The 23833-nt window shown below is 41.3% G+C and overlaps 2 long non-coding RNA genes across 2 annotated transcripts in view; one reads left to right on the forward strand and one right to left on the reverse strand.

The window, feature by feature from the left end:
- Positions 1-15302, forward strand: part of LOC143843599 (uncharacterized) — a 45370-nt gene extending 30068 nt beyond the window's left edge. The window contains exons 2-4 of the long non-coding RNA XR_013233609.1: positions 9547-9655; positions 13374-13451; positions 15151-15302. This is a non-coding gene — a long non-coding RNA (uncharacterized LOC143843599). The remainder of the gene's footprint in view (positions 1-9546; positions 9656-13373; positions 13452-15150) is intronic.
- LOC143843597 (uncharacterized) overlaps positions 11011-23833 on the reverse strand; it is a 72030-nt gene continuing 59207 nt past the window's right edge. The window contains exon 6 of the long non-coding RNA XR_013233606.1: positions 11011-11230. This is a non-coding gene — a long non-coding RNA (uncharacterized LOC143843597). The remainder of the gene's footprint in view (positions 11231-23833) is intronic.

The raw sequence follows: 23833 nt of genomic DNA on the forward strand, positions 1-23833 counted from the left end.
GGGACCATATTATTATTATTATTATTATTATTATTATTATTATTATTATTATTATTATTATTATTATATTTATAGCCCGCCACTCCCTTGCGGCTCGTATATATGGGCAAGAGTCAGAAGATTTAAGGAGATCAAATTCTTTCAGGTATACAGCCGTCTACAACTTCCTGTCATGGTTGTACTGGTGAAAACTTTAGGATACTTATAGGTGTAATAAAACCATACCAGTCTTTCTCACACTGGATGTCTGCCTCAAGTAATAGTAAATGGTTTCCTTATCCTTTGGACTAGAGAAAAGAAGAATGAAAATAAAACTTACTATATTACCTGTAGCTTCACTTACTAGATTAAGGTGACCAGATTGTCCCACTTTTGGAGGAACATCCAGGGGCACCTGGCAAATTATACTTATGTTGAAATTTAAAATATATATATATATATATTACAATACTATTTTTGCATTCTATGCGTTTTATGAACATTTTTGTTGCTCCATATAGACCAAATTTTAATCAAGACCCCCCCCCCCCGGTCAATGGTGTCCCGCTTTACCAATGTTAAAATCTGGTCACCGTATACTAGATGTACTGTATGTTGACAGAAACAGGTTTTGAATTTTTCACTCAAGGGAATATTTGCATTTTAACATACTTGGATACAGTTGGCTTTTGAAGTATACTAAATATAATGTTTCATTATATTAAAATCTCTTGCACTGAGATTTCAGAAAATCCATAAGGAAAATGCATCTTAAACACATGCTCTAAACAAAGAGGATACTGTTTTTTGTTTTTGTTTCCCCTGCCTAGTAAAATGAAGAGCCAACTTCCAGGAAGTTCAGTCACACTTCTGGCTTTACTAGAGAGCTTTTAAAACATGTCTTAAATGTTCTCATATGGGTGGTCTACCTACCACAGGATTTTCAGCAGTAAGCTACTTTGTTTACTACTACAAATATGATAACAAAGTTTGTGTACAGGCACAAAACAGATTTTATTTGTGTTAGGAAGATGGAGAGAATCATGAACCATAACTGAATTATCTGCCTTGTGCAAAACATAGTGTTCCTTTGCAAGTCTAAAAAATATTTTACTTAAGCAAGGATGTTTTCTGTGCAAAGACAGATGCGACTAGTAATTACTCTTTTGAATAAAGAATCACTAACTTGATTCTTAATCTAAAGATTTAAGAACACATAGCCATATATAGGCATTCACTATCAAAGAAATATCAAACATAGGGAATAGGGAACAGTATTTGAAAATAGAACAAAAAAGGAGGAAACTATAAATACTACAAGGTATACAGTATCATTGATTATCTTAAGATAGTACAGAACAATGCAGGGTGTATGCCAGTTTTAGGACACTTTCCAATTCATGTTTTCCTAGGAAGTCTTTTACCAAGAATCTTCTTCTGGGAAGTTGGAATCTTTTAAAAGTACAGGACAGGTAATTACCAGAAATGAGTACTTCAGTGATTTTGTAATCTTTTCATTTCATAATGTCAGGATATAGTCATGGACTCTCAGAAAAGAAGAGCTAGATACAGGTATTTCTCTATATTGTATAATCTTTCTAAATGCATTATACAGCAAAAGAAATAGTTTCTATTATGCAAACCACTGCACTAAAGATAAAGGTTAAGATAAAGGTTAAGAAAAAGACTTATAGCAACAAACTCTTCCATTTGCAATCCTGGCCCAAAACATTCAAGTTCAGAATGAATTTTCTTCCATGGACCAGAAAGGATTCGGATCCAGACTTCCTCTTGGGGAATCATCAGAAACTCTCTGGTAACATCATAGAGGTTTTGATGATTTCAAGAAAAGACTGCCATCACTTCCATTTGACATTTTGCTTACTAATTTAGTCTCCTTGATTAAGATATTAAAATGTTTTTATTCCATCAACTTTTAAAATTTTACTATCTATATCTAAGTTTTCAATTCCCATAAATACTTTCAAAATAAAAAGGAACAGCATAGAAGTACAAGTTGCCAGACACAGATCTTTTGATTAAAAACAAGATTAAATATAGCTATATCCTACTCTGGGAAAGTTGAAGTAGTTGTTACAAGGAGACCCAAGAAAATCTAAAAATGAGAGAATTTAATCCAGCTTCCTCTTTTTCATAAACTATCAGCACGCCACATGCCATCTGGCTCCAAGAGACCCATATACAGCTCGGGAGAAGTTTAATCTCTTTTAGTTCCTGTACACACTATTGAAAAACTTTAAAATACTTCTATACATGTCACTTTGTATGTGTTAGCTGATCCAGTTGAAATGTACACAATAATGAATTTGGCGGAATATTTATACAACTGAAATGTGGTGAAAAGTTCAAGCAACATCCAAACCTCTCTAAATATGGAAGTACCTGCCAAGCCTTTGACAGCTTAATACTGTCACAGACTGTATTCAACATTAAAGATAAATGCCTTATCTTAGGTGGATAATAGTTTGCTATCATTATTCTACATGTCTTCTTTTTCCTTTCTTTCTACACTCCGCCCATCTCCTGAAATAGTGTATTCTGCCCTGTAAGAAGAAACATAACTGGATTAAAAATGAATTCACAAGGGAAAAGGTGAAGAGGGGGCAGTTAGTTCAATGAATGCAAAGTGAGTGTTACAATGCAACAGACAATATATAGTGCGCCTCTCATATGACTATCCTCAAGAGCAACAGTGGATTATGCTTCTACATCCAGCTGCAGCTCCACATTTGTGCCTTTTCTTCTTCATGTTTCTCTTAATGTGAAAGTGGTAGGACTTGCATTTCTTCCAGCCCCAGTAGTCTTTTCTTTGTTACAGGCACATGTGAAATGTCTATCCCTGTTTGTGCTGTGTTTTCAACATTAGCAGAAGAACATGGAGAAATGGGAGGGCTGACAAAAAAAAGTTCTGCCACAGCTGCTCTCTCCTGAAAAAACAAGCCAAAGGATCACTGGGCTTAGCTACTGGCCATGAAAAGAAGACTCTCCATCAGGAGTTGTTCAGGAATTTGTGGGGTCCATAGCATCAGAACCAGTTTAAGGATACATGGGGCACTCGTCAAGAGAAAGAGACCAGGAACATGCCCATTTTTATTAGATATAGATGCCTGAATTTCATTTTTTAGGTAAAAAGAATAGCCTGGGAGAGGAAAAGGTTTGTTGAGTTAAAAAAAAAAAATTGTCCTGACCTGGCCTTTCTTGTATGCTCTGTCCCTTAAATTTGCTGCAGCTGGCATGGGCCCTGCACAGTCTCAGAGCTTCATGAAAGACAGCAGAAGAATTAGAGCAAGGGGAGGGAGTTGAGGGCAAGTTTACCAGGTGGCATCCACAACTATAATTTTTCCTCACATGCAAACATGTGTTCACAGTTGTAAAGAGATGCTGAGTAATTACACATGTTAGACGTCTTCCCTTTTAACGTCCTCAGTTGTGTTCAAAGGCTTTTTTGGGTTGAGAAAACACCCCCTTGAAATGAAATTGTGGCCTTTTGTTTATATTTAAGTAGATGCTGCTTCATGCTAAAATCTAATTAGGAGCACTTGTGCAGACTTGTCTTCAAATTGTAGCCAACCGGGGGGGGGGGGGATCCCACTCGAACCTCTGTTCTGTTGCCTGAAATGGCCTTTGGAATTTCTGCCTCCAAATAGGATGAGAAGACACAGAACTCTCAAGTCTGCTCCTTCAAACTGCAGGCTGCTATTAGGAAGGCTGATGGATCTCCTGACGATCATTACCTCATATTTCCCACATTTCTATGGTTTTTACCATAGTGGTCTGACAAACACAGTGGCATTGAATGACACTGCAATGTCACTTCTGGATTTTCAACTGAAAGTGATACCTAGCATCACACAACACTGTTCACACCACTCTCCACACACAATTTCAGTTGCTGAACTAGTTCAGGGTTTTAAAAGTCTGAATCAGGGGGCCATGTGGAAAGGGGCCATGTAGAAATGCTGGGAATATCCAGCATAGATCTCCCAGTTGCATTGACCCTGAGGGTCAGTACTAACTATGGTGAAGCCCACAGCACATTCCACATCAGAATGTAGACACTGTCATGTACCCTCCTGAGTCGAAATCACGAACAGATACTTCAGATGATAACCCAGAGATCACTCTGGGGAAAGACCAGGAACCTCAGGGAAAAAACTGATACCATTGGATTTCTCCAGATCCAGAGAGTCCCTGGATCCACAGTTGAAGGATCTGCCCGTAAAGGCTTAGCTCTAGATAATGCTGCCAAAATGCCAAATACCAGGGCAGCCAGTCCCCTTCCTTTGGGACCAGATCCTAGACTATTAGTTGCCCAAATTCTTCCCTCCATCTGGCAGGAACAACAGATAGTGGACCTACAAGGCAGGCCTGTAAGTAGTCCATTTAGTGACAAGCACATGCCAAGCTAGCAACCAGCATTCCAGCTACTAAGTTAACCTACTGTGAAAGTTAACATCCAGATTTGCAGGACTAAGGCTCAATCAAGATCTGGGCATATGATGCCCAGGAAAAATGGGGCCTCTTGCCCTCCAGGTTTCTTGAAGCTTGAGCAAAGCTGGATGTCTTGCTGGTTCCACCAATTTATATGGTAGTTTGCTATAGCTCGAGACCGGATCCAGTACTCAGCTACCGATTCTGCTTCATCCTCTTGCCACTGGAGCCAGAAAAGAAATAGATTTATTCCATATTTAAAAATACAACACAATTCTGCTTAACAAGTCTAATGCTTTTCAGGCCACAGATGGCCCTTTATAAGGAAAATCTATAATTAACAGCTAGGCAGGCCTTGAAAAACATAAATTCCATCCTTCAGAATAGTTATAATTAAAACCATATTTGTCTCTCACTGAAATATCAACAAAATAAATAAAAACAAAATGGAAATCTTAACGAGGCTGACCGACTGAAACATCTTTCAGTCAGAAGTACTTAGAGAATTAGGCTCACTTTATTGAAATGCCATATTGGACCACATAGTTTAGTTTCCTGTTTAGGGCCACTTCACACAGTCAAAGAAACCAGATGTTTATCAACCTCGTCCAAAGGAATTCTGCATCCATACAAATTGTACGATCCTAGCCTTGTGAAATAATGTTTCAGTACTTATTTATACCTTACACTCTCCTTCGTGATCCTACAAATGATCTCATGTAAAAGAAAGCTTCCTGTGAACCAGTCTTAATGTGTGAATGAGTTCTGCATGATTACAAACTCAAGTGTAAGATTTATTTTTTTCCTTGATGCTCTGTTGAAACTAGGGACAAATGATAATGAATGCATTATAAGAAGTATCAGAAGACAATCAGCAAGGTGTTGCCTTCACCCTCTTTGGAGTAGCCATGGGGCAAACCAGGAGCCCTTGCAGACACTACTCTGGTGAGATGGGGCAGGCAAGAAGACACTGTCACAAGCAAGCTGACGGGATGGAACTTCTGTGGGCCAGGCATGCAGGAGCCATGACAAGAGAGTCGGCTTGTGCTCCTCCCTGCTCCTCTAGGGGCTGAAGTAGAGGCAGAGCAGAGGTGCAGACCCTTTTTTATAGGGCTGTTTGTGATTCCCAGTCCACCTTAGAATCTGAGTATGCTTCTCCAACAGGATTACCAACTCCAAAGTGGGGGCCTGGACTTCTTCTAGAATTCTGGATACCACCAATTTTGCCATGGCCATATTTGACAGCTGAACATAAAAGAATCAAAGGTGTTGATCAGACATGAGCTAATCACCCAGTCTGTTTGGATCGTGCCAAACAGCTACAAACACCTGCAAAAAGTTTTGCATCATATTTTTGCAGCTGTGGACATGTGCAAAGATGCTGCCAATCTAAAACAAGTAACACCCATTAACATCCCTAGAGTCTACTTAGACATGCAATGGGGTGGAGGATTTTATTAAAACACAACATTTATTTATGACTTTTGAGCGATATAATGGTCTGTTTCTCATTGAACAGAGAAGTTATGCAGTAAGTAAGGAGGTCAATAGAACTCAATGGTATTATATGGAAATGCACATACACAAAAAGGCATATTGTCCCCTTATTGTCCTCAAACCAATCACTTCCTTGCTGGCCCATCTTTAGGGCTGTAGGAGTCTGGGTTGCTTCAGGCATCTAAATCGTCTCTATCCCCATGGCTGAGCTGGCTAAGGCTCACCTTCTGCGATTTCTGTCACAGGCCTTGCTTGGGTCATGCCCTGCCTTGGGTGCCTAGCTGGAGCCACACCCTCTCATTCCAGGTAAATCCAGGCATCCAAGTTCCCTCCTTCCTGGGTCCCTCACCCACCACTTCCTGGTTCCCATCCAGAGGACCCTTCCCAGTGCTCCTAATGCCTGTTAAAAGCATTGGCAACTCTTCCTTGGTCTTGGTGGTTGGCATCGTCCCCAGACTGGCAAGTGGGTATGTAATCATCCAATCATCCAAAGTCTGGGATGGAGGGTGGAGGGTGACATGTATGCATTGTACATCATGACTAGCAATCCTGCCCAAGAGTCACAGCAAACAGGTGTACAAACTGGTGAAGAGACTGTGAGCAGAACCTTTATGGAACTACATCTGATCTCCAGAAGGACAAACTGGCTTATCATCATCCCTGGGCTTCCTCTCTTCTCCACAGTTCTTGTCCCTAGGGATCATTCTCAAATCTCTAGGAATTCTCTGTACTCATTTGGTCCATTAGCTGGCCTGGATTGATATTCATTCTCTCTCTCTCTCTCTGTCTCTCTCTCTCTGTCTCTCTCTCTCCATCTCAGATCAAGACAATCTCACAAATTATTTTCTGTATAATTTCTTCAATGGAAAGGTACCTCTTATTCCATCTCCTTGTTCTCTGATGGTGAGGGAAGTCACAGCTATGATTGACAGGTTTTGCTTCCTGCAACAACAAATGATAGCCCCATTTGTGTTCTCTGCTTCTTAGAGTTTAATGGATTCTAAAAGTAAATCTATGCAAAAATATCACATTCTTTCTTGTCATTTTGCAAATTATTCTTTAAAAAAACCCACAGGAATTTGTCTTTAAGAGTATAAAAGGAAAGTCTTTATCAATCCTTTCCCCAGCTATATCTGTAAGGCTGAATGCAGCAGAAAAGCAAAAAGATCTTTATGGTCTCAAATTTTTTTTTAAAAAGGTACACTAACATCTAAAACAGACCCTAACTGTGCACCATTATAGAGAAGATGCTAAGCTTCTCTGTGACAAGCAAAACCTAATAGAAAACAATGCTAGGTGTTTGAAAGTTGGCCATCAATGTCAAGTTGATGATGGGAGTTACTGTGCCAGAAATGAAGATATTGGAACACCCTGGGCCAGGTAATCACCACAAATTTAAAGTAACCTACCATATCTCTCTCTAATACTTAAATCCATGGTCTGTGTTGCAAGGTTGCTGTATGACACACTCCTCATTAGGCCTTCTCCTCTGCCTGTCACAGTGTTGCTGGCTCTTCCTCCCCTGAACACAGCATTAGTGCCTCATAGATTGCTGAGGAAAGTCTGTAAGGAAGGCCTGACTTTGAAGGTAGCTCCTCTTCCTCATTTGCCTGCCGTGCCACTGTTGCCAGTATCTGTTCTGAAAAGGCACAGGAAACACCCTGGATGGCCGTCTCCATCTCCCTGGCTTACCTCCTGCCAGCTCTTCCTTTTCATGCCAAATGTTGGGAAGCAGCACAGAGGAGGAGGAGGAGAAGGCAGGGGAAAGCCCCTGATTGGCTGCTATCACCCTATTGGGGGTATGTTCCCCAGTGATGGCTAGAGGCCTGGTATGTTGTTGGAAGGACCATAAACTTTTTATGTAGTATGATTACCAATATACAGAGCATGGTGCAAAAATCACATATTCTAAGGTAACAGAAACCTGAACCCTTGGTATTTTTTTTTCTTTTCAGATTAAAACTGGATCTAGAATCAGTTTCCCAAATATCATCCTGCAACGGTATCCTAGAAAAAGATATAAAAGTCTCGAATAATTGAATAGAAAGTTAAGGAAAGAAGAAAGGGTCAGATTCCATGGAATATTTCTGCAGGCAGCCTGAAATGTCTCTTGAAATCTTGTTCCTGGAGAGCTAGTTCAGGCTGTTATGTCAGTGGGGCATTAAGAAAACTGTGTTCCATGAGTGTATATTCCACTACCTGCAGAAATACTCCATGGGATCTAAGCCATAAACTATAATGCAAGGCCTTGATATCCAATTTAACCATAAATGAAATGATGGATGTCCAGATTTTATTACCATGTTTAAAGAAGTTTTACGGAAAGGGAAATGACAGAAGTGAACATTTGCCAGTAATCAAAGTCCTAACTATGCAGAGATTTATGCTGGCACATGAAGACAACTGTGTAGGGTTCTCATGTGTAGATTAATTACTTAATGTGAGACTCCATGTGTGCTACTTCAATAAAAATGGAAAGTAGGATTTTATCATGTGATCTTTCTGTGCCAATCCCAGTCTCTAAACTTCCAGCCAAAGGCAAAGCAGTAGCACTGGGTGGGAGTGGGAGGCACAGACAGGTGGGTATTATGTTCCCTTAATCACCCCATCAGCAAAGATAGCAGCCCATCCATAACAGGCATCAAGAGATACTTTGCTTCAATTATTTCCAATGTAATTACTAGTTGTCCATCTTGTAAGCAGAAAAGTTTAAAAGAGCACCAAAACCTCCATCTCTTGGATGCAGCATCTCAAGTTGTGTAATCCAGCTTGTCAACAGGATGTTGCATTTGAACATCTGGTGACTTTACTGACGTCCTGTAATTTGTTCTGCCTATTTCTAATGTTCGTTATTGTAAATAACTACTCTTTTAACCGGAACCATTTTATCAGACCAAATATCAGAGTCAGGGGTAGAAACTGGACTCTCCGTCAGAGGAATTTATTCTTTGGCTACCAAAGATCCAGGGAATTCGCCTTTGTTAGTAACTTTTTGCTACTACCTGCTTAGCAAAACATTCTCAAGACCTTCTCAAGCATTCCTTAACAGTGGAAGTATCACTAAAGCCAATGATGAAAACAGTTTCACATGTCAGATATTTAAAAAATAGAACAAAATTTACATATATATTATTTGGATATTATTTGGATGGAAGCTGCCCGTTTGTGCTTTGCTCCTCCAGTCTGAGTTTTTCTTCTGTACACCTCTCTAGGGAGGTTGTTTTTCTCTTTGTGAGACTACAGAGGGCAGCATTGATGAGCTGTCAGAATTCAGTAACACTGACCAAGATTGAATGGCATGATAAAGATAGAACTCGGCATCTCTTTATTTGTTGAAAGATTCCACCAAGACAAAACTTGATCTATGAATCAACATGGCTGAAGTTCATAGCATGCTGGGTGTGTGTGTGTGTTTAATCCTCGTAAATTATTATTTTAAAACATCTTAGACTTTTCATCAGTGAGCAGAAACCCTTTTTTTTTACATTTTAGAAAAAGAATAAATTGTAAGGGCAATTAGGTTTCATTTTTAATTATGGAAAGACTCCAGGATAAAGGAATATATGATGTACCCTGAGGCTGCCTGCATATTTAACTCTCATGTTACTTCTAATTTAGCTATTGAAATACAGGGAAGGAATTCTTGCATAGAAGAGCGTGGAGAGCCTATCTTAGCCCATCATGCAGCTGGATCTGCTCTACAGAACAAGAAGTGCCTTTCATTCAGGTGTGTTCATGATGAGAAAATCTGACCAGATGTTAAGGCTGCTTTATATTTTAAAGTGAAGCTGTAATCAGTCCCATTACACAACTGGAACAGCTACCTGTTTTCTGCCTCCTTGCTGTAGAGTTCTGCCCCACGTACAATTAAACTGGTATAAAATGATTTGATTTGAACAAATAATGCCATTATGTCTGCAATAAAAAGGAAGAAAGCAATGTGGCAGTTTGCGCTGCACACACAGGGATGTCATTTATTGATATGGATGACAACAATGGGGTGTGCCAGGACTTACAAGGGAGAGGGGAGCCCTGCCAGCTCCTGCCCCCAGCCCCAACCAGCTCACTTCTAGCAGCTCCAGTTTGCTCCTCTCCCAGGGTTGCCGATCTCCAGGTGGAACCTGGCATTCTCCCCAAATTACAACTTATCTCCATAGTACAGAGTTATTCTCCCCTGAAGGAAATGGTCCTTCAGAGGGCACATTCTATTGAATTATCTCTCTGCTGAGTCCCCTACAGACATGTGTAATCGCCACTGGAGGCCATTGTTGGTTGTTCTTCGGTGTGTATGTGCTGGATTTACCCCCACATTATTTCTTCTGGATTTGTAAGTCCCTAAATGGTATTTCTGGCTGGACTCGTGCAGATTTACATACATGCAACACACACCAACCCTGTACTCTTCATTTACTTAGTTTTATATATTTATAATCCGCCTTTATCGCTGATTCTCAGGACTAGATAAAGTTAACTGACAAAACATGTAAATAAACAATCTCTTTTTTAAAGGGATTTCTGGAGAATTATCTGATTAATCATTTTACTTGGCTAGATAGCTGCAGAGGAGATCCACACTGAAACTGCCCTTTTACTTCAGGCATCTGCTGAAATGCAAGGCAGCCATAAAAACAAATGCTACTGCAGATTTATCAGTCTTTAAGGTGCCACATTATAGGCACAAAATTTCCAGAAAGTCTGAAGCTATTAGAGGGAGCAATTTTTTTTAAAGAAAAAATGAAATTTGGAGGGAAACTGAAATACATAAATGTAGCACTAGAATGGGCAGACAATGCTACTGCATGTACAGCAAGAAAACAGTGCAAAAAGTCTGAAGCATGGCCTAAAACTAAACATGTTTCAGAATTTCTTAGTTATTCCAGCCGTTTCTTTCAAGCTCTCTCTCTCCCCCCTTTATTGCAGTGCCACCATCCCTCCCCCAGATTAGAGTGTTTATTGGGAAAGCGGGCTTTAAAACTTGTTCTTTTCTTTTTTTTTCCCAGGAAATTACCCAAGTTACCAGGCTTCAATGAGCTATTCTCTGATAGCCCAGTTCTATCAACTGCAACAGAAAACTTTTTGAGAACTACATAGTTGTTTATTACTGCATGGCTTTAAGGGTCTGATTACACAAGGCATGAAATAGGAGTCAGGCTGGGGAAGCCTCCAACTCAACTCACATTTGATACATGATCAGATACTTACCTTAAAAATGGTGGTGGTGGGAGGGGGGCAAATTGGCTCTGAAGCATGGTACCATTGCTGGAGAAGATTAACCATTCCCTCCCTTTCACTCCACCTGCTTCTGAAAGAAAAAATGACTGGGATGAGGGGGCTGTTTATCCTGTTGCCAGTTCTATGTGTTTGCTTATGTCTCATGTAATCAAGCCCTGAGTCTTCTATCTTCCCCTAAGCAGCCTCTCATGGAATCTCCTCTCATTCTTGAAATTCTTCTTTGTTCCCTCAAACAAGGGATTTCTCTTCCCTTTTCTCAACACCTACCTGGTAACAAATTCCATAGGGGAAAGCCATGTTAATCTTTTGCAGGGAAAAAAGCGAATTCTATGGTACCTTAAAAACAAACAGTTTTTATTCCAGAAGAGGCTTTTGTGGACTAAAATCCTCTTCCTCAGATGTATGATGTGACTCTTTAGATCAGGGGTAGTCAAACTGCGGCCCTCCAGATGTCCATGGACTACAATTCCCATGAGTCCCCTGCCAGCATTCGCTGGCAGGGGGCTCCTGGAAATTGTAGTCCATGGACATCTGGAGGGCCGCAGTTTGACTACCCCTGCTTTAGATAGCTGACCTACTTGTTTGGTACATGTTTGGTACAGAGCACAAAAAGAGAAAAGACAACTTGTTCCAGCACCTGAGATTATTCTATAATATTTAAATGCAATCAAGACTAGTAATAAAAAGTGGCGAAGACTTAGCAGCCGCCGCCAGTGATGCAGCGGAGGAGCGAGTGGCAAGAAGACACGTGGGGGGGGAGTTCTAAGGCGGCAGGAAGGGCAGCACTGCACGAGAGGATTGCACTAGCCTGGTTGGCACCTCGGCATGGGCTCAGGGCACCTTAAAAGGTGCCACATAGAGGAGCCCAGCCTCTTGCACCAGGCTCTCCGCCTGAGCAGCTTTCCTCCCACCCACCGTTTTGTTGGCTGTTAAGCTTATGTCTGTATGGCCACTGCATTTTGTCACAGCTGGTGATTTTGGCATGGGATAGAGCCTGTTTGGGGGGAGTTCGGTCTGCACATTGGACTCCTCAGGTTGGGGACCTCCGTATGAGGTGGCAGGTCTGTGAGCAGGGTCAATCCGGCTGGAGAGGCTTGGGGCTCACAGTGCCAGGTAGCCTGGGTTGGGACCAAGAAGGAGGTAGGTGCCTCTCCTTGGTACCCCAGGGCTTACAGTTCCGGGTGGCCTGGGGCGGTGTCAAGGGAAGTGGGTGCTTCCTCTAGGTGCCCCAGGTGAACAGTTCCCTATGGTGGGAATCCAGTGGTAAGGGGACCCACATTCCTGGTGGGGGAACCGGGTGGGCCCCAGGGCTTCACTGGCTCTTCCTGTGGATGGGATCCCATTAGCAGAGATCTGTGTTTCCAGCGGGGGATCCGGATGGACTCCAGGGTGCTTCTGGGTCCGGGTCCTTGTGGTCTTCTAACTGCAAGTTCCCATGCTGTGCCAACACTCCTGTGGAGTATTAATAAAGCTGTGGCCTTGTTTAAGCCAATGTAAATGTGTGCGTGTCTTCCTTGAGCCCAAAATGCCCTCCTGCAAGGCAATAATCATTCACAATAGCAATAACTGGTGATAACACAGTCCCTGTAGTTTTGATAAACTGGCTAACACTTGCAATGGCCTCTGTTTGGTAGACTTTTTACAGGAGAATCTAGTTGCTTCTAGGGTCCACTGTGAATGTAAAACTCTGCTATCACTCTCATTAGAACATTTTGTCTTGCCCAAGCTAGCCGTTAATATATCAGTGCATTCCCTGCCAAAACAGTTGGGTTTCCTTCTGAAATTTAATCTGGAAAATCTAGACTCACAGGTATTTGTTGTACCTGGAGAGGAAGTTTTAAACTATTCTATGAACATCAATGGAGTGCAAATTATACATTTGTCCTCCAAAGCTGCGAGTGTAACAAAGGTTATTTGTGGTCTGAGGTGACATCTCACTACAGTGCTCATGCCTGTTTTCTGGATTCCTGCCATAGTATAACCCCAACTGTGTCACTGCTGTTCACAAAGTTCATGCATACCATACCCAGCAGTCTGCTTCCTTTCCTCTTTTAAAAAAAGAGCCAGCTAATAATTTAGATTAATTTTAGTAGCAATGACACCCATAAACCATAGCATTTAAACAGATACAGTTTTAAAAGCTACAATCCTAGATTTTTAGTTGTTTAGGATGAAACTTCAGCATTTCATCAACTATATTTTATGTTTTCCAGGTGGCAATAATAAAAGTATGTGAAAAAAGTTCTTATCCAGACAGAATTGGTCCTCCTGATGTTAATAAAGGATGTACTGTAAGTATGTAGTTGATTGGTGCATGTATACACATGTACACAAATACACAAGACACAGATAGCCAAGGATAAGTGGGAGAGAAAAGAGGAGAGTGGGAAGATCTTAATAGAGATGCAAGCTGTGGATCCAGCAGCCTTATATGGTTAGTTAATTTACAAGACCAATCCCATATTATGAAAATAACTCTCTCTGTAAGCCTATAACTGAACCATGACTTAATTGAGTCACATTATCTCCCAAGAAAGTGCTCACAGACCTCAACATCAAAAGAAGTGTTTCTTCAAAAGAAGAAGTGCATGAACAAGGCACCACATACTATCTCACATCTCACACATCTGATACTTCATAGTGGAACCCATTCCTATTTTGAAATGCTGAGCCAAAAAATGCAAGGAAAGGGTGTGGCTCATAATGTTCAGGATTATGAAACCGTAATAATGCAACCGGAATGAGGGGGAAGCCCTCATATGGCTGGCACAGAGGAAAGAGGGCCAGTTCCTCTCTTCTTCAAAACGAAGCCACAAATCATTTCAGCTCAATGGGGACATTTAGAAAACATAAGATGATTATACTTTGTTAAGCAACTTTTAATATTTTATTTTCCTAAGCAACATTTAATCATGAGATTAAAAAAAATGCCCAGTCTCTAATAATAAAAGTCCAACTAAATAAATTTAGTCTCTAAAAGCACATCAGCAAATTATTTTTATCTCTGTGTTGCAAGACATCCATAAGAAGTTACTTATATTAAGAGATATAGATATATAGACATTATTTAGATATAAAAGATAAGTTTGAATTAGTAAGTGATGCCTTATGATACGGAAGACTGAAATCAAAATCAATTGTAATTAGTTTGATATGTCTATTCTTTGTACTTTTATTCTTTTCTTTCTTCTCTAACATACAGCGCTTTCTTTCTGCCCTATCTTTTTAAGTTGCCTTGGAATTACTGATTAAAAATTATATATTAGATTTATTTAGTACTTGTGCAGTGTTTTTAGACTTCAGAACGTTGCATGCACATTATCTATTTCAATTCTCAGGAAAGCCCTGCAATATTGGGCAGTATCATTATCCCCATATTGCCAATTGGGGAGGAGCAATGGCAGCTGAGAGAAATACTTGCCTAAGGGCAGAGGTAAAATCTGAATGGGGGATTTCCTTGATCCTTGCTCAGTCCATAGTAGTCAGTATGCTATAGCAGCCTTCCGAAAGAACCAGAGAGACTTATCTCAAAAACCTGGCAATGTATTCTGCTCTTCTATGATACACTCTTATTTTGTGTGACCATTCACAGCCTTTTAAAAGTGCAAACTGTATAATGAGATTAATAGCTGAGATAATGAACATTCTGGCAATGTGCAAAAATAGCAGTGAGAAGAAAAGGAAAGGCTAGATCTGAAAACTTAATGATCCATTAAAGTGAAGACTGGCTGGGTGTAGATCCTGCATTGTTCATTATTGCATAATAAATGTAATTGACAGTGATAGATTCAGCCAAGAGGGAAGCTCATTAAATAAGTAAGCAAAGCTCTGGTTTAATGTACTGGGTAGACAATTTGGGAATGGAAGGATAATTGAATTACAGTTTTATTATTGCTATATTAATCCTCCATTGATATGCCTGAACTACAGAAATATCTTTTAATATATCTTGAGATGGTCACATAACCTTTTCATGCTATCACTTCCTAGAAAATAAAGGCCCTTTCCAGGTGAGAGGAGCAGAGTAGCTATCTTGTGAGGCTGTGCACCACCTCTCTACTGGTGCACATAACCAGAAATGCATGTAAGAGGAGGATCACGGGAAGTTGTCCTGCAAATTGGATGTCTCTATCCTCCACAAGGTCAGTTCGATATACTCCTGAACCTACAGCTGTCATTTCTCTAGAAGTCATTTTCCTGGTGGCACTTTTTTGCGGGGGAGGTCTTAAACCCTGTAAACCCAGTCCTCTCCAAACTTGACGAGCAGGGGAGAGACAGTTGACGATCCTCTGCAAGGTTGATGTCTCTAGCTTGCTGGGGGGTCTACCATGTCACAAACCTCATGCACCAAACCAGTTCATTTGGTGCCTAAATGTTACTCTAGGTTTATGCCCATCCATAATCCTTCCACTTGTTTTATCTCTCTAATCTTTGGGTTTTCATCATTTGTTCCCAGCAAGGCTCCCATATGTTTAGCCATTCCATGAAAAAAAAAAAGTTAAAGCAATGAGCTAAGGTGAAGGATGGGGCAAGGTTTAGTTCCTGCATCACTCCCCCTCTCCCCACCTTCACAGTCAGAGATGTCCATATAATCCCCACTATCAGGGCTAAGAGTACTGGGGTAGGATTTGTATAGTTGCTGAAGAATAACATATTCTGTATCTAAAGTTCATTCTTGCAAGGGATGATCTGATTCGTGCTCATCCTTGCTTCTATTTTATGGTTTTAAACTGTAAATTGTTGTGAGCCAGCCTAGGCCGAGAGTGGCAGGCAATAAATCAAAATATCATCATCATCATCATCAATCTGGATTCTTACATGGCCTAATCTGAGCTGTCTGCCTTTGTCCCTCTCAATCTGTACAGTCCTACCAATCTAATGCTAGGAAATTGTTTTTCCCTGATTCCTGAATGGCTAGCATTGCCTAACATTTGTGGCATAGGACCAAACCATAGATCTGTGCCTCTTTTACCCCCCTGCCTGTCCACCAGGCAGGCAGACTGTTTGGCATTGCTGCCTTATTAAGGGGGGAGGAAATAAAGCCTCTGCCTCGATCCCTCCTTATTTTGAAAATCAGGCCTTTGCTTCTGTTTTTCCCCATGCCTTTCAACAGATACAAGCAAAGCCTACCCACATTCACAGCCTCAGAGAACAGAGAGATTTAATCACACAAGGACTTTCTCACAATGAATCACAAATCACAGTGGATGAAAGCAGGAAGGCTTCTTTGTGCTAGCCTGGCTGTCTCAGGCTCACTTGCATAGCTCATTTAAAGGGTCTTCCACAGCTCTTTCTTGGGGGCACCTTCTTTGGGAGGTTCCAATTCAGGCCTCTGTAATCCAATCTTCACCAAACCAGTTTGAATTAGGGTCAGATGGAGAACCCCTGCATGTTGAAGTCTGTGCCCAGTGGGTCATTCTGCCATGTCCTAAACTTCCTAATCTGGTTTGATTCAGGGTTTGGTGGTCCATGGACCACAAACTGAACTGCCTTTTTTCTGTCTGTGCCAATCCCTACCTCTGGCAGACAGAAGCTAGAATGTCATGTACAGAAGCCTAGACTTCCCAATAACATGCAATATTTGTGTGGGCAGCTTGTAATATGGGTAAACATGCACACATGATTCTCCTCCTCCATTCTGAAATGGAATGGTGACAGAAGACCACGTTGCACATGACTTTTTTCTCCCTCAGCGTATGAATTGGCCCACTTAATGCTAGCGACATATAACACTCAGTCCTTCATAAATGCTCTTTCATACTCTTCTCTTAAAGGTTAATCTCTTCCAAATTTAATTTCAGCACATGCTTAAAAATACATTTTCTTTTATGACTACCATATAGCAATACATAGTATTCAAGGTGGCACCTTCTCTGCTCACATCCTTACTGGCCTCATTATATGAGCATACAAAAGGATCTTTGTTCCATTCACTGCTGTGGTATTAATATATTATCCCAACACCCACCTTGGAACTAAATTCTTTGCTGTGGTTTGTCAAAGTCCTTCAGAGATTACTGTATGCATACTGGAATCCACCAAATGAGCACATCTGCAGGGGACAGGGTTTTAAAACAAAAGATCCCCTGACAAACAAAAGTGAAACTCTGAAGAAGCAAAAATTGGTAATAGGGCAATTTAATGCATGATATACACATGTGCATATGTCTGTATTGGGATCTATTCACATTTCACATGAAGTGTGTGTTGGGGAGAAACCCCATTTCAAAATACTTTAATTGAAATTGCACGATAGGCTGTTTCACAGTGTAGCTTACTCTGTGGAAGAAACTGGGCACAGAGAGGAGCTTTGTACCCTCAGTGTTATTACAACAGAAATATACAGCTCATGTCAGGAGACAGAACAGTTTATACTAGAAGGCATGACCCCAGTAGGGCAGATACACAAAGCCGTGTTGGTTGAAAGCTACTTGAAGAACATTCTTGTTTAAAAAAAGAAAAGAAAGAATTCAGCATGAAAGGAGCCACGGTTTATTTCTTTTTAAAAGTATATCAAAGAGATACACCATAGCACTCCAGACCTAGATTTTCCAGCAAAGCCATTCAAATACTTATAATCATCTTATTTCTATTGCAAAATCATTCACTGGCAGGCAGTTTTTACACTTCCCTTCCTCCACACTAAATGCCTTATTTAACATCAGTCTGGTCACCTGGTCTTTAAAATATCTAGCTACTGCAAGCCTCAATGAGCTGATACTTCAGGTGTGCCTTTCAGTGCTGAGAGGCAGTTTGACCTCCAGTTGTCAAGTACTTCCTGAGTGATCTTATGCCATGGCACAGCAGCTGAATCAACCTAGCAGTCTATCTAGTCCAGTGTCCTATTTTTACTTTGTAGCCAAGCATTGCCCTGAAGGGCCAACAAACAGGGCATGCGGGCCAATGTTCCCCCAATGTTGACATTAATCTGGTATTCATAAGTTTACAGCAATGGCACTGTAAGTATAGGACATTTTATTTACCCCAGTGCTCCTCCCCTTACTCCCAATGAACTGACTAGTGGGGTGACTTATTAGCGACCAAGGGAGGCTGGTGTTGCTGCCAGTGTGGCAATGTCCTTCCTTCATACACCAGAAGTGACATCATCACATCACCAGCAATAAGGGACACTCTGGTATTTGGGTAAAAATTCTGTGGTGAAATTAACTTCTTCTACAGAGGTTTTGCCCAAATACCATTGCATCCCCCGGTTGCCATGACATGACTGCTGTTGTGCATCAGAACTGACACCATCTTCAATGCTAGCCTAAACTGGCCTCTTCATCCCCTGCCAATTGCCAGGATATATCCAGTGTAGGATCGAGACCTATAGGTCTAATCATCACATTCCCACTGAGTCAAAGATTGTTAGGAAATGTCTAAGATGTTGATGTTAGGTCTCATCTTACCTCTCTGTACATTCGACAGTAGTACTATTGGCAGAAAAGCCTCTTGTGCTGGAAAAAAATATCCTTATGCCAGAAGAATGTGCTATCATCTGCAAGAATGTATATATGCCTAGGAAAAGCGGTGCCTATTCTCTCATTCTACCAGACTGTCCAGCATTATAACTAGCTGTTTCATAGTCCAGAACATAATGATGAAATTATTTCCTTATACTCTGCTTTCTCCATGGCCCATGTTCAGTCCTTCAGGCTCTCTATTTCCTGTCCATAGGATTTCTTGCCTTTGAGATTTGCCTAGAATAAGTTTCTGTATTACAGTAAAAACTATTTGCTTGGCTACTCTACTTGCGAAAGGCAGTGACAGGTTAGCCTCAGCAGTCTTATCGTGTATTCCCTTAGTCATACAAAATTCCCACTGACATCAAAGAACTAAAGAGTGCATGATTAAACCTTATGTATAACTAGATTCTAAATTCACCTTGGTTCCCAGCTTCATTTGCACACAAGATGAAAGTAAGCAAGTGATTATAGGTTCTCAGATAATTGCAAACATTATTAGTCTTCGGTGTGGGACAAAGCCTCTTTATAAACAGCAAGTTTGTCACTGCCAGAGGTCCACTTGAAAGCTTTCAGCTGACCAGTTTCACAGGCTACCTAAAACTCTGACTCTCTGCCGAGCACAAACTCCTTCACTCAAATGTAATTACCATCAGCCGGAATGTTCCAAAGTAATTTATGATACGCTGACAATATTGTTTTCAGAGTATCCAAAAAAAAAAAAAAAGTCCCCACTGATTTAATTTGAAAATAGTTCTTCGGTCATACATGCAATTCATCAACATCACAGGTTATTTTATTGAGAGCTGGAACAAATAAAGGCATTTCTCCACAACTGCCCATTCAGTTGTGCTAACCATTTGTTATGCTTTAGGGGAACACATCTGAATTCTTAACAAGCCAATCAAGTTAATCATCAGATTTTATCACAAATATTATTTTTATACACAACAGGTTGACTTGTGGCTCATGATTGGTGAGACCAAACAGCCAAGAAACTATGGTAGGAATAATCCTTTGTTTCTGTTCATGATGTGAATAACCTCACTAGTCTTTTTGTCAATTTTTTCTCCATCTTCCCTCGATCATGATATTTTAATGCAGTGATAATCTGTAAAATAAGACATTCTGCTGTCAAAGTTCACAATGGAAATTAGCAACATGTCAGAGACCAAATGGTACCTTTCATGCTCAGCTACATGTACTGTTATAATTTGCATATAATTTACATTCAGTTTAAAAAGACAAAAGCAGGTAAACCTATTAACTTCATATTCTGAATTTCTTTAAGTACAAATGTTTTCAAGTCACCATTTCCCCCATTTCAAGTCAATCCCAATAGAAATCATCAGCCATCATATCATGCTTTTATGCATTACTTGTGTCAGTCTGGCCACCTACATCTTTTTGTTAATGTACTAATAGGACCATAAGCTGAGCCAGACAGATAACTCATAAATTTGCATGCTGTGACTCATATTTCAAGTAATAAAATCATAATGCAAAAAACCCCACATAGTTACAGCTTGGTTGTGCAGGATAGAATGTGTTTTAAAGTAATTGTTAGACAATTTCCCTGGGAATATAACCTGGTCAACACAAAAGTATTCTCAATTAGGAAGTGTTGGCCTCATCTTAGTTGAATAAAAATGGCTATTTCTAAGAAACAGTAGAAGCCACATTCCACTGGAACAGCGGTATAAACACGCTAAAATGGGAATTAATGAGAGGCTGTGATTCCAATGCAATATAGTTGACGGGAATTTAAAAAATAGTGTTCACAGAAGAATTGAAAAAGGCATAAGGGAGAACAAATAACTGGAAAAATACTGACTTCATGAGGCACCAAATACTCAACAGGTCAAAATATACAGGGCAAACAAAAACATTCTCAGGACAGAGTGAACATCCTCAGATAGTGGAAATAATTGTTTGTTTAATTCATGTTTATCCTGCCTTTTTATCCAATGGAGCCAAAGCAGCTTATACAATTTTCCTCTCATTGTATCCTCATGACAACCCTGTGAGGTAAGTTAGACTCAAGAGAGTATGACTGGCCCAAGGACACTCAGCAAGTTTTTATGGCACAAATGAGTATTCATACCTGGGTCTCCAATTCAAAATCTTAAAAGATGATGCAGTAAAAGTGCTACACTTAATATGCCAGCAAATTTGGAAAACTCAGCAGTGGCCACAGGATTAGAAAAGGTCAGTTTACATTCCAATCCCAAAGAAGGACAACACCAAAGAATGTTCAAATTACCGCACCATTACACTAATTTCTCATACAAGCAAAGTTATGCTCAAAATCCTACAAGCTAGGTTCCAGCAATATGTGGACCGAGAACTTCCAGAAGAGGCAGAGGAACTAGAGATCAAATTGCCAACATATGCTGGATCATAGAGAAAGCTAGGGAGTTCCAGAAGAACATTTACTTCTGTTTCATTGACTATGCTAAAGCCTTTGATTGTGTAGAGCATAACAAATTGTGGCAAATTCTTATAGAGATGGGAATACCAGAGCATCTTATCTGTCTCTTGAGAAACCTATATGCAGGTCAAGAATCAACAGTAAGAACCAGGCATGGATTGGTTCAAAATTGAGAAAGGAGTTCGGCAAGGCCTTGCCTATTTAACTTGTATGCGGAGCACATCATGAGAAAGGCGGGGTTAGATGAGTCACAAATTGGGATCAAGATTGCAGGGAGAAATATCAACAACCTCAGATATGCAGATGATACCACTCTAATGGCAGAAAGTGAAGAGGAACTAAAGAGCCTGTTGATGCGGGTGAAGGAGGAGAGTGCAAAAGTTGGCTTGAAACTCAGCATCAAGAAAACGAAGATCATGGCATGTGGCCCTCTCAATTCCTGGCAAACGGATGGGGAAGAAATGGAGGTAGTGACAGATTTTATTTCCCTGGGCTCCAAGATCACTGTTGATGGGGACTGCAGCAAAGAAATTAAAAGACACTCCTGGGGAGAAAAGCTATGGCAAATCTAGACAGCATCCTAAAAAGCAGAGACATCACCCTGCCAACGAAAGTGTGTCCAGTCAAGGCTATGGTCTTCCCAGTTGCAATGTATGGCTGTAAAAGTTGGACCATAAGGAAGGCCAAGTGTCAAAGAATTGAGGCTTTTGAACTCTGGTGCTGGAGAAGACTCTTGCAAGTCCCTTGGACTGCAAGGTGAACAAATCGGTCAGTCCTAGAAGAGATCAGCCCTGACTGCTCCTTAGAAGGCCAGATCCTGAAGATGAAACTGAAATACTTTGGCCACCTCATGAGAAGGAAGGACTCCCTGGAGAAGAACCTAATGCTGGGAACAATTGAGGGCAAAAGAAGAAGGGGACGACAGAGAATGAGGTGGCTGGATGGAGTCACTGAAGCAGTTGGTGTAAACTTAAATGGACTTCGAGGAATGGTAGAGGACAGGAAAGCCTGGAGGATCATTGTCCATGGGGTCTACCTAATAACAACAATCTGGGTCTCTGAGATACTAGTCCCAACACCCTTCTCCATTAAAAAGTGTGATACTGAAAATTACTCTGAATATTTTTTGTGTGGGTATTTATGTGCAGGCTGATCTACTATGGTATTCCTTATGTACATACTGTGCTCATACATGGTGAATTGGAATGAGGCTACAGTTGAGTCTGTGTGTTATAAGAGCAAATGACCTCCATCGTAAACATGCTTTCATCATGGGGAGGGAAATCAGGGTAGAGAAAACTGGTCCTGTCTTCTGTCTCTTTGTGATTGCCTGGTTGTCTGTAGAGGTGATTGCCTTGCTTCCCTTCCTTTTGTTAAATCTAAGCATGTGCAATAATGCAATTGTTTAATAGCATGATCAAAACAGGAAAATGCTTCCTTTTTCACCCTCCTGCTTGTTCTCATGTCATGATCTCATTTATGTTCTAGTATTTTCTTGTTCGTGACTTTTTAGTTCCATGAAATCTCCAGAACCAGAGTTCAAAGGAACCTATTTTCCTCTTGTCCTAAGGTAAGATCTTGTGACTTTGAAAGGGGGAACTAGCAGTTCTAGGTTGAGTAGCTGCATTGAGGCAGATGTGAGTTCCATTTTGAGTTAGGCTCAGTGTTCTGGGACTCAAAATGGTAAGATATTAAGAACTTGGGCCCAGAAACACTTAAGGCAGGGGAAGTCAACCTGTGGTCCTCCAGATGTTCATAGACGACAATCCCCATGAGCCCCTGCCAGCAAACACTGGCAGGGGCTCATGGGAATTGTACTCCATGAACATCTGGAGAACCACAAGTTAACTACCCCTGACTTAAGGTATAAATGGGTACATAAACATTTTAAGAAAATAGCGGCCACGATTGAACGTGGCCGCCGTTGATGCGGCGCAGGCGCCTGGGAGCGACGCAGACCCGGCTACGTCAGCCGGCCGCGCCGGGGCGCGCTGGGAGGGAAGGGCAGGGCTGACAGCCTTAAACGGCCGCGTGCGAGCAGCCCACCCTCTTTCCCCAGGACCACGCTGCCCGAACAGCTTCCCTCCCGTCCCTCCCTGTTTGTTATAATTTTTCGTCGCAGTCGCAGGTCATGCAAGGTAAGGAGCCTGTTGGCGGGGAGCCCATCTGCGTACAGGACTCCCCAGAGTAGGGGGTCTTGTTAAGGAGACGGGCCTTAACCGGGCGCGGCCTACCCGCCTGGGAGGCCAGGGGCCCGGGGCCAAGCGAACGTGGGGACCCAATGGAGGCGGACGCCTGTTGGGTCCTCCAACGGCGCTTCCCAGGGATCCCGCAGCGGAAGGCATCCCATCCTCCTGGCTGGGAGTGAGGTGCAGAGCCGGAGCGCCGCGGTTTGTGGTGGTCAGCCGGCTGGCTGACAAGGCTCAGGCTCCCTTACCACATGCGGGCCAACCCTCTGGTCAGAGGGGCCCAGGTTAATAAAACGGCTGCGGCCAATTTGTTGCCAGAATTGGGTCTGCGTCGTTACTGGGACAGTCGCCACCTGCTAGTCAATAATGAGCCCCCTCCCAAACTGGAAATGCAGAGGCATCACTTACTGCGACTTACTACCATATTAGCTGCCGATTTTACTTTTTGAAGGTATGGATGCTTTTATGACATGCATTCCTTTTTCAAACACCATATTTTATAATTTTGTTTGATCAAGAGTTACAGAGGAATTTAATGCATCAAGGTTCTTTTAATTTTTTTTGTAAAAGAATGCTGGGTTTGTGCTTTA

Source organism: Paroedura picta, chromosome 8 (genome assembly GCF_049243985.1).
Source record: "Paroedura picta isolate Pp20150507F chromosome 8, Ppicta_v3.0, whole genome shotgun sequence".
NCBI classification, from domain to species: domain Eukaryota; kingdom Metazoa; phylum Chordata; class Lepidosauria; order Squamata; family Gekkonidae; genus Paroedura; species Paroedura picta.